Source organism: Eretmochelys imbricata, chromosome 3, assembly GCF_965152235.1.
Source record: "Eretmochelys imbricata isolate rEreImb1 chromosome 3, rEreImb1.hap1, whole genome shotgun sequence".
Classification (NCBI taxonomy): Eukaryota; Metazoa; Chordata; order Testudines; family Cheloniidae; genus Eretmochelys; species Eretmochelys imbricata.
The window spans coordinates 183,944,336-183,959,172 of record NC_135574.1 but is presented as its reverse complement, the minus strand read 5'-3'; positions in this window follow the sequence as shown (position 1 = coordinate 183,959,172).

Here is a 14,837-nt window from a genome sequence, read left to right as displayed (position 1 = left end):
GTGGTCGGTCCTCGAACTAGATTAAGCAAGCAAAATTCTTTCCTGCTCTGCCAAATGGCAAGCAGTGCATCCGAAAGGCATTTGGAGAATGATTCCAGGAGAAATTGGTGGCTAGCAGTGATGTGAAGTGAATGTCTCATGTTTAGCAATTTTCAGGAAGGGTCTCTGCCAAATACCAGCAATGCCTCCGATTTGCACTTGGAGGTCGATTCTAGGACAAAGTCGTCCCTAGCAGGGACATGGAATGCTTTTCTAGGTGAATAATATTTTTCAGGACTGGATAGCTGCCCAATGCCCAGCAGCGTATCCGACTGGCTCTTGGAGGACGATGCCAGGGCATATTCGTGTCTAGCTGTGACCTGGACTGAATAGTTCGTTTTTAGGAATTGTCCTGGCTGGATCTCTGGAAATGGTAAGCAGTGCATCGTAACAACATTTGGAGGACGATTCCATGAGACATTCCTGCCAAGCAGTGATCTGGACTGAAGAGCTCATGTTTAGCAACGTTCAAGAAGGGTTCGCTGCCAACTTCCCAGCACTGCATCCGAACGGCATTTGGAGGACGATGCCAGGAGAAATTAGTCCTAGCTGAGATCCAGAATGATTGTCTCATGTTTAGCTATTTTCACGAACGGATCTCTGCCAAATGGCCCGTGGTGCACCCGAAAGCCATTTGGAGGACGATTCCAGCAGAAATATGTGCCAAGTAGGGATCTGGAGTTCATGGCTCACGTTTAGCAATTGTCATGAATGGATCTCTCCCAAATGCGCAGCAAGGCGTCCGAGTTGCCTTGGGCAAAGTCATCCCTAGCAGGGACATGGAATGCTTTTCTACATGATATTTTCACCAACGGATCGCTGCCAAATGACCTGCAGGGCTTCCGAATGACATTCGGGGGACGATTCCTGGAGACATTGGTGCCAAGCTTTGATCTGGAATGTTTCATCTTGAGCTATTTTCACGAACGGATCTCTGCCAAATGACCAGCAGAGCCTCCGAATGAATGACATTTGGAGGATGATTGCGGGAGAAATTTGCACCTAGCTGTGATCTGGAATGCATTTTTCATTTGTAGCAATTTTCTGAAAGGGCTCTCTGCCAGGTAGCCGGCAGTGCATCCCTCTGACTTCTTGAGGAAGATTCCCGAGAATTTCGTCCCTAGCAGTAACCTGGAAGGAATGTCAAATGAACAGCATTTTTCGTTAACGGTAATGCCAGGCTTTCATCCGAATGCATTTTGAAAGATGATTTGAGGAGCAATGAGTAGCTAGCTGTGATCTGGAGTGAATGTCTCAAGCCTAGGACTTGTCATGAACGGATCTCTGCCAAATCACCAGCGGTGCATCGTGATAGCATTTAGAGAACGATCCCTGGAGACATTCGTGCCTTGCTGTTACCTGGAACTAATGTCTCCTGGAGAGCATTTTTCAAGAAGGGATCTCTCCCAAATGGCCAGCAGTGCATCGGAATTACATTTGGAGGATGATTGCAGGAGAAATTTGCTAATTTTGGGGAGAGTTAGGCTTGCAAAAGGTAGGGCTCCCCGCCAATTGGGTTAAAGTTCCTCTGAGTAGGTCAGTTGGAGTTAGGGATAGGCGTTAGGGCTCCTTAGCCCACTTGGCGTCAGCGTCAGGGTTTCCCGAGCTAGGCCCTTTGGACTAAGGGGTAGGGTTCCCATTGCTAGACCAAGGGGAGTTGGGTTATGGTTCCTATGGGTTAGCCACACTGAAATAGGCTTGCTGTGGCAAGGGATTCCCGCCCTAGCATTAGGATGCTTACGGGTAGGCCACTTGGCGTTAGGGTTAGGGTTCTAGGCATAGGCCAGTTGAAGTAAGGGTTCCAATGGTTAGGCCAGCTCACTTTAGGCATAGAGGTCCTACAGATGGGGATCCTTGCCTTAGGGTGTCTATGGGTAAGGCCCGAACCCTAGGATTAGGGTTCCCACGGGAAGGCCACTTGCACGGAGGCTTACGTTTCCTGTGGTCGAGGAAACACTAGGATCGGGATTCCTACCCGTATGAACCCTAACCCTAGCGCTGAGAACGCTAACCTAGGGCTGGGAGCTCTGCCCTTCCGTAACTCTAACTGCATGTGGCCTGCACACAGGAACCACACTTGTAAGTGGCCTAGCCATAACCCTGAGGACGTGGCGTCCTACCCACAGCTTAACTCCAACTGTCTTGTGCCATTAGAAGACGTGGGCTCGTAAAAAGTACAAAGAAAGGAAAACTCAGCCCTAATCAAGGCTGGGCACAAAATTCTCATGGAATCTTCATTTTCAAGCTGTCCGGATCCTGTCCTGAGCTTGTGGGCTCGATTGGTTGGAGAAAATTAGAAACAAAGGGAAAGGAAGTGTTAATGAATGCTTATGACAAATTTCTCATTTAATCGTCATCTTACAGCCCTTGAGAGTCTGTCCTCATCGTTAAGAAGAGATCGGCTGGTGAGAATTACAAAGAAGGCAAAACTCTTTTCTCATCCTCAAATGTTTCATGCAGCCTTCATCTTAAAGCCATCATACTACTCTCCTGATTCTTCGGCATAGAAAGCTGCAAAGAAAGAGAACCTGATTACTTATCATTGCTGGAGGAAAAGTTATCTGTGACTCTTCATTTAAAAGGCGTTACGAGAGGGTCCTGAAGAGATGGGCTTTATCGGTCAGTGAAAGTGATAAACCAAGAGAAAGTCAGTAGTGATCAGTGCTTTGTGAAATTTCTCACGGAATCCAAGTCTTCAAGCCATTATGAGTCTATCCAGATCATCTGGAAGGGAGCGCATGGTGACATTGAAAAGAAAGCGAAACTCATTACTGATCGGTGCTTGTGAGCCATTTCTTATGGAATCTTCAACTTAAGAGAGTTTGGAGTCTGGCCTCATTTGGAAGGCTCGCTCCGTGCAGATGAATAACAAAGCAAAACGCTTCGCTCACCTTAGCGGGGGATCAATTTGTCGCGGAATCTTCACATTACAGCTTTTAGGATCCTGTCCTAAAGAAAGGTTAAACTCATTCTTGACCACTAGGGGTTTGGCAAATACTTCCGAAAGCCTCCTTTTTTAAAGCATTTAGGAGTCTGTCCTTACTGTCATTTGCAGTAGAGCGGTTAGGGAAAATGAGAACTAGAGAGAAAGTCATTAATGAACAGCACTTGAGACAAACTTTGTCCCGGACTCGTCATCTAAAAGCCACTAGGTTTCTCTTGGTCATTTGGAAGAGAGGGCATCATGAACGTTACAAACAAAACAAAACTCGTTAGTGATCCCTGCGGGTGACTCGTTTCTCGGAGCCTTTTCATTTTCAAACAGTTTAAAAGAGGTCCTGAGCATTAGGGAAAGATCGGTTCCGTGGAACTTACAAAGAAAGAGAAAATCCTTAGTGACCCGTGCTTGTGACAAATTGTCAGGGACTCTTCATATTCGCGCCATTGGGCTACTATCCTGATTATTTAGGAGTGGTCGGTCCTCGAACTAGATTAAGCAAGCAAAATTCTTTCCTGCTCTGCCAAATGGCAAGCAGTGCATCCGAAAGGCATTTGGAGAATGATTCCAAGAGAAATTGGTGGCTAGCAGTGATGTGAAGTGAATGTCTCATGTTTAGCAATTTTCAGGAAGGGTCTCTGCCAAATACCAGCAATGCCTCCGATTTGCACTTGGAGGTCGATTCTAGGACAAAGTCGTCCCTAGCAGGGACATGGAATGCTTTTCTAGGTGAATAATATTTTTCAGGACTGGATAGCTGCCCAATGCCCAGCAGCGTATCCGACTGGCTCTTGGAGGACGATGCCAGGGCATATTCGTGTCTAGCTGTGACCTGGACTGAATAGTTCGTTTTTAGGAATTGTCCTGGCTGGATCTCTGGAAATGGTAAGCAGTGCATCGTAACAACATTTGGAGGACGATTCCATGAGACATTCCTGCCAAGCAGTGATCTGGACTGAAGAGCTCATGTTTAGCAACGTTCAAGAAGGGTTCGCTGCCAACTTCCCAGCACTGCATCCGAACGGCATTTGGAGGACGATGCCAGGAGAAATTAGTCCTAGCTGAGATCCAGAATGATTGTCTCATGTTTAGCTATTTTCACAAACGGATCTCTGCCAAATGGCCCGTGGTGCACCCGAAAGCCATTTGGAGGACGATTCCAGCAGAAATATGTGCCAAGTAGGGATCTGGAGTTCATGGCTCACGTTTAGCAATTGTCATGAATGGATCTCTCCCAAATGCGCAGCAAGGCGTCCGAGTTGCCTTGGGCAAAGTCATCCCTAGCAGGGACATGGAATGCTTTTCTACATGATATTTTCACCAACGGATCGCTGCCAAATGACCTGCAGGGCTTCCGAATGACATTCGGGGGACGATTCCTGGAGACATTGGTGCCAAGCTTTGATCTGGAATGTTTCATCTTGAGCTATTTTCACGAACGGATCTCTGCCAAATGACCAGCAGAGCCTCCGAATGAATGACATTTGGAGGATGATTGCGGGAGAAATTTGCACCTAGCTGTGATCTGGAATGCATTTTTCATTTGTAGCAATTTTCTGAAAGGGCTCTCTGCCAGGTAGCCGGCAGTGCATCCCTCTGACTTCTTGAGGAAGATTCCCGAGAATTTCGTCCCTAGCAGTAACCTGGAAGGAATGTCAAATGAACAGCATTTTTCGTTAACGGTAATGCCAGGCTTTCATCCGAATGCATTTTGAAAGATGATTTGAGGAGCAATGAGTAGCTAGCTGTGATCTGGAGTGAATGTCTCAAGCCTAGGACTTGTCATGAACGGATCTCTGCCAAATCACCAGCGGTGCATCGTGATAGCATTTAGAGAACGATCCCTGGAGACATTCGTGCCTTGCTGTTACCTGGAACTAATGTCTCCTGGAGAGCATTTTTCAAGAAGGGATCTCTCCCAAATGGCCAGCAGTGCATCGGAATTACATTTGGAGGATGATTGCAGGAGAAATTTGCTAATTTTGGGGAGAGTTAGGCTTGCAAAAGGTAGGGCTCCCCGCCAATTGGGTTAAAGTTCCTCTGAGTAGGTCAGTTGGAGTTAGGGATAGGCGTTAGGGCTCCTTAGCCCACTTGGCGTCAGCGTCAGGGTTTCCCGAGCTAGGCCCTTTGGACTAAGGGGTAGGGTTCCCATTGCTAGACCAAGGGGAGTTGGGTTATGGTTCCTATGGGTTAGCCACACTGAAATAGGCTTGCTGTGGCAAGGGATTCCCGCCCTAGCATTAGGATGCTTACGGGTAGGCCACTTGGCGTTAGGGTTAGGGTTCTAGGCATAGGCCAGTTGAAGTAAGGGTTCCAATGGTTAGGCCAGCTCACTTTAGGCATAGAGGTCCTACAGATGGGGATCCTTGCCTTAGGGTGTCTATGGGTAAGGCCCGAACCCTAGGATTAGGGTTCCCACGGGAAGGCCACTTGCACGGAGGCTTACGTTTCCTGTGGTCGAGGAAACACTAGGATCGGGATTCCTACCCGTATGAACCCTAACCCTAGCGCTGAGAACGCTAACCTAGGGCTGGGAGCTCTGCCCTTCCCTAACTCTAACTGCATGTGGCCTGCACACAGGAACCACACTTGTAAGTGGCCTAGCCATAACCCTGAGGACGTGGCGTCCTACCCACAGCTTAACTCCAACTGTCTTGTGCCATTAGAAGACGTGGGCTCGTAAAAAGTACAAAGAAAGGAAAACTCAGCCCTAATCAAGGCTGGGCACAAAATTCTCATGGAATCTTCATTTTCAAGCTGTCCGGATCCTGTCCTGAGCTTGTGGGCTCGATTGGTTGGAGAAAATTAGAAACAAAGGGAAAGGAAGTGTTAATGAATGCTTATGACAAATTTCTCATTTAATCGTCATCTTACAGCCCTTGAGAGTCTGTCCTCATCGTTAAGAAGAGATCGGCTGGTGAGAATTACAAAGAAGGCAAAACTCTTTTCTCATCCTCAAATGTTTCATGCAGCCTTCATCTTAAAGCCATCATACTACTCTCCTGATTCTTCGGCATAGAAAGCTGCAAAGAAAGAGAACCTGATTACTTATCATTGCTGGAGGAAAAGTTATCTGTGACTCTTCATTTAAAAGGCGTTACGAGAGGGTCCTGAAGAGATGGGCTTTATCGGTCAGTGAAAGTGATAAACCAAGAGAAAGTCAGTAGTGATCAGTGCTTTGTGAAATTTCTCACGGAATCCAAGTCTTCAAGCCATTATGAGTCTATCCAGATCATCTGGAAGGGAGCGCATGGTGACATTGAAAAGAAAGCGAAACTCATTACTGATCGGTGCTTGTGAGCCATTTCTTATGGAATCTTCAACTTAAGAGAGTTTGGAGTCTGGCCTCATTTGGAAGGCTCGCTCCGTGCAGATGAATAACAAAGCAAAACGCTTCGCTCACCTTAGCGGGGGATCAATTTGTCGCGGAATCTTCACATTACAGCTTTTAGGATCCTGTCCTAAAGAAAGGTTAAACTCATTCTTGACCACTAGGGGTTTGGCAAATACTTCTGAAAGCCTCCTTTTTTAAAGCATTTAGGAGTCTGTCCTTACTGTCGTTTGCAGTAGAGCGGTTAGGGAAAATGAGAACTAGAGAGAAAGTCATTAATGAACAGCACTTGAGACAAACTTTGTCCCGGACTCGTCATCTAAAAGCCACTAGGTTTCTCTTGGTCATTTGGAAGAGAGGGCATCATGAACGTTACAAACAAAACAAAACTCGTTAGTGATCCCTGCGGGTGACTCGTTTCTCGGAGCCTTTTCATTTTCAAACAGTTTAAAAGAGGTCCTGAGCATTAGGGAAAGATCGGTTCCGTGGAACTTACAAAGAAAGAGAAAATCCTTAGTGACCCGTGCTTGTGACAAATTGTCAGGGACTCTTCATATTCGCGCCATTGGGCTACTATCCTGATTATTTAGGAGTGGTCGGTCCTCGAACTAGATTAAGCAAGCAAAATTCTTTCCTGCTCTGCCAAATGGCAAGCAGTGCATCCGAAAGGCATTTGGAGAATGCTTCCAGGAGAAATTGGTGGCTAGCAGTGATGTGAAGTGAATGTCTCATGTTTAGCAATTTTCAGGAAGGCTCTCTGCCAAATACCAGCAATGCCTCCGATTTGCACTTGGAGGTCGATTCTAGGACAAAGTCGTCCCTAGCAGGGACATGGAATGCTTTTCTAGGTGAATAATATTTTTCAGGACTGGATAGCTGCCCAATGCCCAGCAGCGTATCCAACTGGCTGTTGGAGGACGATGCCAGGGCATATTCGTGTCTAGCTGTGACCTGGACTGAATAGTTCGTTTTTAGGAATTGTCCTGGCTGGATCTCTGGAAATGGTAAGCAGTGCATCGTAACGACATTTGGAGGACGATTCCATGAGACATTCCTGCCAAGCAGTGATCTGGACTGAAGAGCTCATATTTAGCAACGTTCAAGAAGGGTTCGCTGCCAACTTCCCAGCACTGCATCCGAACGGCATTTGGAGGACGATGCCAGGAGAAATTAGTCCTAGCTGAGATCCAGAATGATTGTCTCATGTTTAGCTATTTTCACGAACGGATCTCTGCCAAATGGCCCGTGGTGCACCCGAAAGCCATTTGGAGGACGATTCCAGCAGAAATATGTGCCAAGTAGGGATCTGGAGTTCATGGCTCACGTTTAGCAATTGTCATGAATGGATCTCTCCCAAATGCGCAGCAAGGCGTCCGAGTTGCCTTGGGCAAAGTCATCCCTAGCAGGGACATGGAATGCTTTTCTACATGATATTTTCACCAACGGATCGCTGCCAAATGACCTGCAGGGCTTCCGAATGACATTCGGGGGACGATTCCTGGAGACATTGGTGCCAAGCTTTGATCTGGAATGTTTCATCTTGAGCTATTTTCACGAACGGATCTCTGCCAAATGACCAGCAGAGCCTCCGAATGAATGACATTTGGAGGATGATTGCGGGAGAAATTTGCACCTAGCTGTGATCTGGAATGCATTTTTCATTTGTAGCAATTTTCTGAAAGGGCTCTCTGCCAGGTAGCCGGCAGTGCATCCCTCTGACTTCTTGAGGAACATTCCCGAGAATTTCGTCCCTAGCAGTAACCTGGAAGGAATGTCAAATGAACAGCATTTTTCGTTAACGGTAATGCCAGGCTTTCATCCGAATGCATTTTGAAAGATGATTTGAGGAGCAATGAGTAGCTAGCTGTGATCTGGAGTGAATGTCTCAAGCCTAGGACTTGTCATGAACGGATCTCTGCCAAATCACCAGCGGTGCATCGTGATAGCATTTAGAGAACGATCCCTGGAGACATTCGTGCCTTGCTGTTACCTGGAACTAATGTCTCCTGGAGAGCATTTTTCAAGAAGGGATCTCTCCCAAATGGCCAGCAGTGCATCGGAATTACATTTGGAGGATGATTGCAGGAGAAATTTGCTAATTTTGGGGAGAGTTAGGCTTGCAAAAGGTAGGGCTCCCCGCCAATTGGGTTAAAGTTCCTCTGAGTAGGTCAGTTGGAGTTAGGGATAGGCGTTAGGGCTCCTTAGCCCACTTGGCGTCAGCGTCAGGGTTTCCCGAGCTAGGCCCTTTGGACTAAGGGGTAAGGTTCCCATTGCTAGACCAAGGGGAGTTGGGTTATGGTTCCTATGGGTTAGCCACGCTGAAATAGGCTTGCTGTGGGAAGGGATTCCCGCCCTAGCATTAGGATGCTTACGGGTAGGCCACTTGGCGTTAGGGTTAGGGTTCTAGGCATAGGCCAGTTGAAGTAAGGGTTCCAATGGTTAGGCCAGCTCACTTTAGGCATAGAGGTCCTACAGATGGGGATCCTTGCCTTAGGGTGTCTATGGGTAAGGCCCGAACCCTAGGATTAGGGTTCCCACGGGAAGGCCACTTGCACGGAGGCTTACGTTTCCTGTGGTCGAGGAAACACTAGGATCGGGATTCCTACCCGTATGAACCCTAACCCTAGCGCTGAGAACGCTAACCTAGGGCTGGGAGCTCTGCCCTTCCCTAACTCTAACTGCATGTGGCCTGCACACAGGAACCACACTTGTAAGTGGCCTAGCCATAACCCTGAGGACGTGGCGTCCTACCCACAGCTTAACTCCAACTGTCTTGTGCCATTAGAAGACGTGGGCTCGTAAAAAGTACAAAGAAAGGAAAACTCAGCCCTAATCAAGGCTGGGCACAAAATTCTCATGGAATCTTCATTTTCAAGCTGTCCGGATCCTGTCCTGAGCTTGTGGGCTCGATTGGTTGGAGAAAATTAGAAACAAAGGGAAAGGAAGTGTTAATGAATGCTTATGACAAATTTCTCATTTAATCGTCATCTTACAGCCCTTGAGAGTCTGTCCTCATCGTTAAGAAGAGATCGGCTGGTGAGAATTACAAAGAAGGCAAAACTCTTTTCTCATCCTCAAATGTTTCATGCAGCCTTCATCTTAAAGCCATCATACTACTCTCCTGATTCTTCGGCATAGAAAGCTGCAAAGAAAGAGAACCTGATTACTTATCATTGCTGGAGGAAAAGTTATCTGTGACTCTTCATTTAAAAGGCGTTACGAGAGGGTCCTGAAGAGATGGGCTTTATCGGTCAGTGAAAGTGATAAACCAAGAGAAAGTCAGTAGTGATCAGTGCTTTGTGAAATTTCTCACGGAATCCAAGTCTTCAAGCCATTATGAGTCTATCCAGATCATCTGGAAGGGAGCGCATGGTGACATTGAAAAGAAAGCGAAACTCATTACTGATCGGTGCTTGTGAGCCATTTCTTATGGAATCTTCAACTTAAGAGAGTTTGGAGTCTGGCCTCATTTGGAAGGCTCGCTCCGTGCAGATGAATAACAAAGCAAAACGCTTCGCTCACCTTAGTGGGGGATCAATTTGTCGCGGAATCTTCACATTACAGCTTTTAGGATCCTGTCCTAAAGAAAGGTTAAACTCATTCTTGACCACTAGGGGTTTGGCAAATACTTCTGAAAGCCTCCTTTTTTAAAGCATTTAGGAGTCTGTCCTTACTGTCGTTTGCAGTAGAGCGGTTAGGGAAAATGAGAACTAGAGAGAAAGTCATTAATGAACAGCACTTGAGACAAACTTTGTCCCGGACTCGTCATCTAAAAGCCACTAGGTTTCTCTTGGTCATTTGGAAGAGAGGGCATCATGAACGTTACAAACAAAACAAAACTCGTTAGTGATCCCTGCGGGTGACTCGTTTCTCGGAGCCTTTTCATTTTCAAACAGTTTAAAAGAGGTCCTGAGCATTAGGGAAAGATCGGTTCCGTGGAACTTACAAAGAAAGAGAAAATCCTTAGTGACCCGTGCTTGTGACAAATTGTCAGGGACTCTTCATATTCGCGCCATTGGGCTACTATCCTGATTATTTAGGAGTGGTCGGTCCTCGAACTAGATTAAGCAAGCAAAATTCTTTCCTGCTCTGCCAAATGGCAAGCAGTGCATCCGAAAGGCATTTGGAGAATGCTTCCAGGAGAAATTGGTGGCTAGCAGTGATGTGAAGTGAATGTCTCATGTTTAGCAATTTTCAGGAAGGGTCTCTGCCAAATACCAGCAATGCCTCCGATTTGCACTTGGAGGTCGATTCTAGGACAAAGTCGTCCCTAGCAGGGACATGGAATGCTTTTCTAGGTGAATAATATTTTTCAGGACTGGATAGCTGCCCAATGCCCAGCAGCGTATCCAACTGGCTGTTGGAGGACGATGCCAGGGCATATTCGTGTCTAGCTGTGACCTGGACTGAATAGTTCGTTTTTAGGAATTGTCCTGGCTGGATCTCTGGAAATGGTAAGCAGTGCATCGTAACGACATTTGGAGGACGATTCCATGAGACATTCCTGCCAAGCAGTGATCTGGACTGAAGAGCTCATATTTAGCAACGTTCAAGAAGGGTTCGCTGCCAACTTCCCAGCACTGCATCCGAACGGCATTTGGAGGACGATGCCAGGAGAAATTAGTCCTAGCTGAGATCCAGAATGATTGTCTCATGTTTAGCTATTTTCACGAACGGATCTCTGCCAAATGGCCCGTGGTGCACCCGAAAGCCATTTGGAGGACGATTCCAGCAGAAATATGTGCCAAGTAGGGATCTGGAGTTCATGGCTCACGTTTAGCAATTGTCATGAATGGATCTCTCCCAAATGCGCAGCAAGGCGTCCGAGTTGCCTTGGGCAAAGTCATCCCTAGCAGGGACATGGAATGCTTTTCTACATGATATTTTCACCAACGGATCGCTGCCAAATGACCTGCAGGGCTTCCGAATGACATTCGGGGGACGATTCCTGGAGACATTGGTGCCAAGCTTTGATCTGGAATGTTTCATCTTGAGCTATTTTCACGAACGGATCTCTGCCAAATGACCAGCAGAGCCTCCGAATGAATGACATTTGGAGGATGATTGCGGGAGAAATTTGCACCTAGCTGTGATCTGGAATGCATTTTTCATTTGTAGCAATTTTCTGAAAGGGCTCTCTGCCAGGTAGCCGGCAGTGCATCCCTCTGACTTCTTGAGGAAGATTCCCGAGAATTTCGTCCCTAGCAGTAACCTGGAAGGAATGTCAAATGAACAGCATTTTTCGTTAACGGTAATGCCAGGCTTTCATCCGAATGCATTTTGAAAGATGATTTGAGGAGCAATGAGTAGCTAGCTGTGATCTGGAGTGAATGTCTCAAGCCTAGGACTTGTCATGAACGGATCTCTGCCAAATCACCAGCGGTGCATCGTGATAGCATTTAGAGAACGATCCCTGGAGACATTCGTGCCTTGCTGTTACCTGGAACTAATGTCTCCTGGAGAGCATTTTTCAAGAAGGGATCTCTCCCAAATGGCCAGCAGTGCATCGGAATTACATTTGGAGGATGATTGCAGGAGAAATTTGCTAATTTTGGGGAGAGTTAGGCTTGCAAAAGGTAGGGCTCCCCGCCAATTGGGTTAAAGTTCCTCTGAGTAGGTCAGTTGGAGTTAGGGATAGGCGTTAGGGCTCCTTAGCCCACTTGGCGTCAGCGTCAGGGTTTCCCGAGCTAGGCCCTTTGGACTAAGGGGTAAGTTTCCCATTGCTAGACCAAGGGGAGTTGGGTTATGGTTCCTATGGGTTAGCCACGCTGAAATAGGCTTGCTGTGGGAAGGGATTCCCGCCCTAGCATTAGGATGCTTACGGGTAGGCCACTTGGCGTTAGGGTTAGGGTTCTAGGCATAGGCCAGTTGAAGTAAGGGTTCCAATGGTTAGGCCAGCTCACTTTAGGCATAGAGGTCCTACAGATGGGGATCCTTGCCTTAGGGTGTCTATGGGTAAGGCCCGAACCCTAGGATTAGGGTTCCCACGGGAAGGCCACTTGCACGGAGGCTTACGTTTCCTGTGGTCGAGGAAACACTAGGATCGGGATTCCTACCCGTATGAACCCTAACCCTAGCGCTGAGAACGCTAACCTAGGGCTGGGAGCTCTGCCCTTCCCTAACTCTAACTGCATGTGGCCTGCACACAGGAACCACACTTGTAAGTGGCCTAGCCATAACCCTGAGGACGTGGCGTCCTACCCACAGCTTAACTCCAACTGTCTTGTGCCATTAGAAGACGTGGGCTCGTAAAAAGTACAAAGAAAGGAAAACTCAGCCCTAATCAAGGCTGGGCACAAAATTCTCATGGAATCTTCATTTTCAAGCTGTCCGGATCCTGTCCTGAGCTTGTGGGCTCGATTGGTTGGAGAAAATTAGAAACAAAGGGAAAGGAAGTGTTAATGAATGCTTATGACAAATTTCTCATTTAATCGTCATCTTACGGCCCTTGAGAGTCTGTCCTCATCGTTAAGAAGAGATCGGCTGGTGAGAATTACAAAGAAGGCAAAACTCTTTTCTCATCCTCAAATGTTTCATGCAGCCTTCATCTTAAAGCCATCATACTACTCTCCTGATTCTTCGGCATAGAAAGCTGCAAAGAAAGAGAACCTGATTACTTATCATTGCTGGAGGAAAAGTTATCTGGGACTCTTCATTTAAAAGGCGTTACGAGAGGGTCCTGAAGAGATGGGCTTTATCGGTCAGTGAAAGTGATAAACCAAGAGAAAGTCAGTAGTGATCAGTGCTTTGTGAAATTTCTCACGGAATCCAAGTCTTCAAGCCATTATGAGTCTATCCAGATCATCTGGAAGGGAGCGCATGGTGACATTGAAAAGAAAGCGAAACTCATTACTGATCGGTGCTTGTGAGCCATTTCTTATGGAATCTTCAACTGAAGACAGTTTGGAGTCTGGCCTCATTTGGAAGGCTCGCTCCGTGCAGATGAATAACAAAGCAAAACGCTTCGCTCACCTTAGCGGGGGATCAATTTGTCGCGGAATCTTCACATTACAGCTTTTAGGATCCTGTCCTAAAGAAAGGTTAAACTCATTCTTGACCACTAGGGGTTTGGCAAATACTTCCGAAAGCCTCCTTTTTTAAAGCATTTAGGAGTCTGTCCTTACTGTCATTTGCAGTAGAGCGGTTAGGGAAAATGAGAACTAGAGAGAAAGTCATTAATGAACAGCACTTGAGACAAACTTTGTCCCGGACTCGTCATCTAAAAGCCACTAGGTTTCTCTTGGTCATTTGGAAGAGAGGGCATCATGAACGTTACAAACAAAACAAAACTCGTTAGTGATCCCTGCGGGTGACTCGTTTCTCGGAGCCTTTTCATTTTCAAACAGTTTAAAAGAGGTCCTGAGCATTAGGGAAAGATCGGTTCCGTGGAACTTACAAAGAAAGAGAAAATCCTTAGTGACCCGTGCTTGTGACAAATTGTCAGGGACTCTTCATATTCGCGCCATTGGGCTACTATCCTGATTATTTAGGAGTGGTCGGTCCTCGAACTAGATTAAGCAAGCAAAATTCTTTCCTGCTCTGCCAAATGGCAAGCAGTGCATCCGAAAGGCATTTGGAGAATGCTTCCAGGAGAAATTGGTGGCTAGCAGTGATGTGAAGTGAATGTCTCATGTTTAGCAATTTTCAGGAAGGCTCTCTGCCAAATACCAGCAATGCCTCCGATTTGCACTTGGAGGTCGATTCTAGGACAAAGTCGTCCCTAGCAGGGACATGGAATGCTTTTCTAGGTGAATAATATTTTTCAGGACTGGATAGCTGCCCAATGCCCAGCAGCGTATCCGACTGGCTCTTGGAGGACGATGCCAGGGCATATTCGTGTCTAGCTGTGACCTGGAGTGAATAGTTCGTTTTTAGGAATTGTCCTGGCTGGATCTCTGGAAATGGTAAGCAGTGCATCGTAACGACATTTGGAGGACGATTCCATGAGACATTCCTGCCAAGCAGTGATCTGGACTGAAGAGCTCATGTTTAGCAACGTTCAAGAAGGGTTCGCTGCCAACTTCCCAGCACTGCATCCGAACGGCATTTGGAGGACGATGCCAGGAGAAATTAGTCCTAGCTGAGATCCAGAATGATTGTCTCATGTTTAGCTATTTTCACGAACGGATCTCTGCCAAATGGCCCGTGGTGCACCCGAAAGCCATTTGGAGGACGATTCCAGCAGAAATATGTGCCAAGTAGGGATCTGGAGTTCATGGCTCACGTTTAGCAATTGTCATGAATGGATCTCTCCCAAATGCGCAGCAAGGCGTCCGAGTTGCCTTGGGCAAAGTCATCCCTAGCAGGGACATGGAATGCTTTTCTACATGATATTTTCACCAACGGATCGCTGCCAAATGACCTGCAGGGCTTCCGAATGACATTCGGGGGACGATTCCTGGAGACATTGGTGCCAAGCTTTGATCTGGAATGTTTCATCTTGAGCTATTTTCACGAACGGATCTCTGCCAAATGACCAGCAGAGCCTCCGAATGAATGACATTTGGAGGATGATTGCGGGAGAAATTT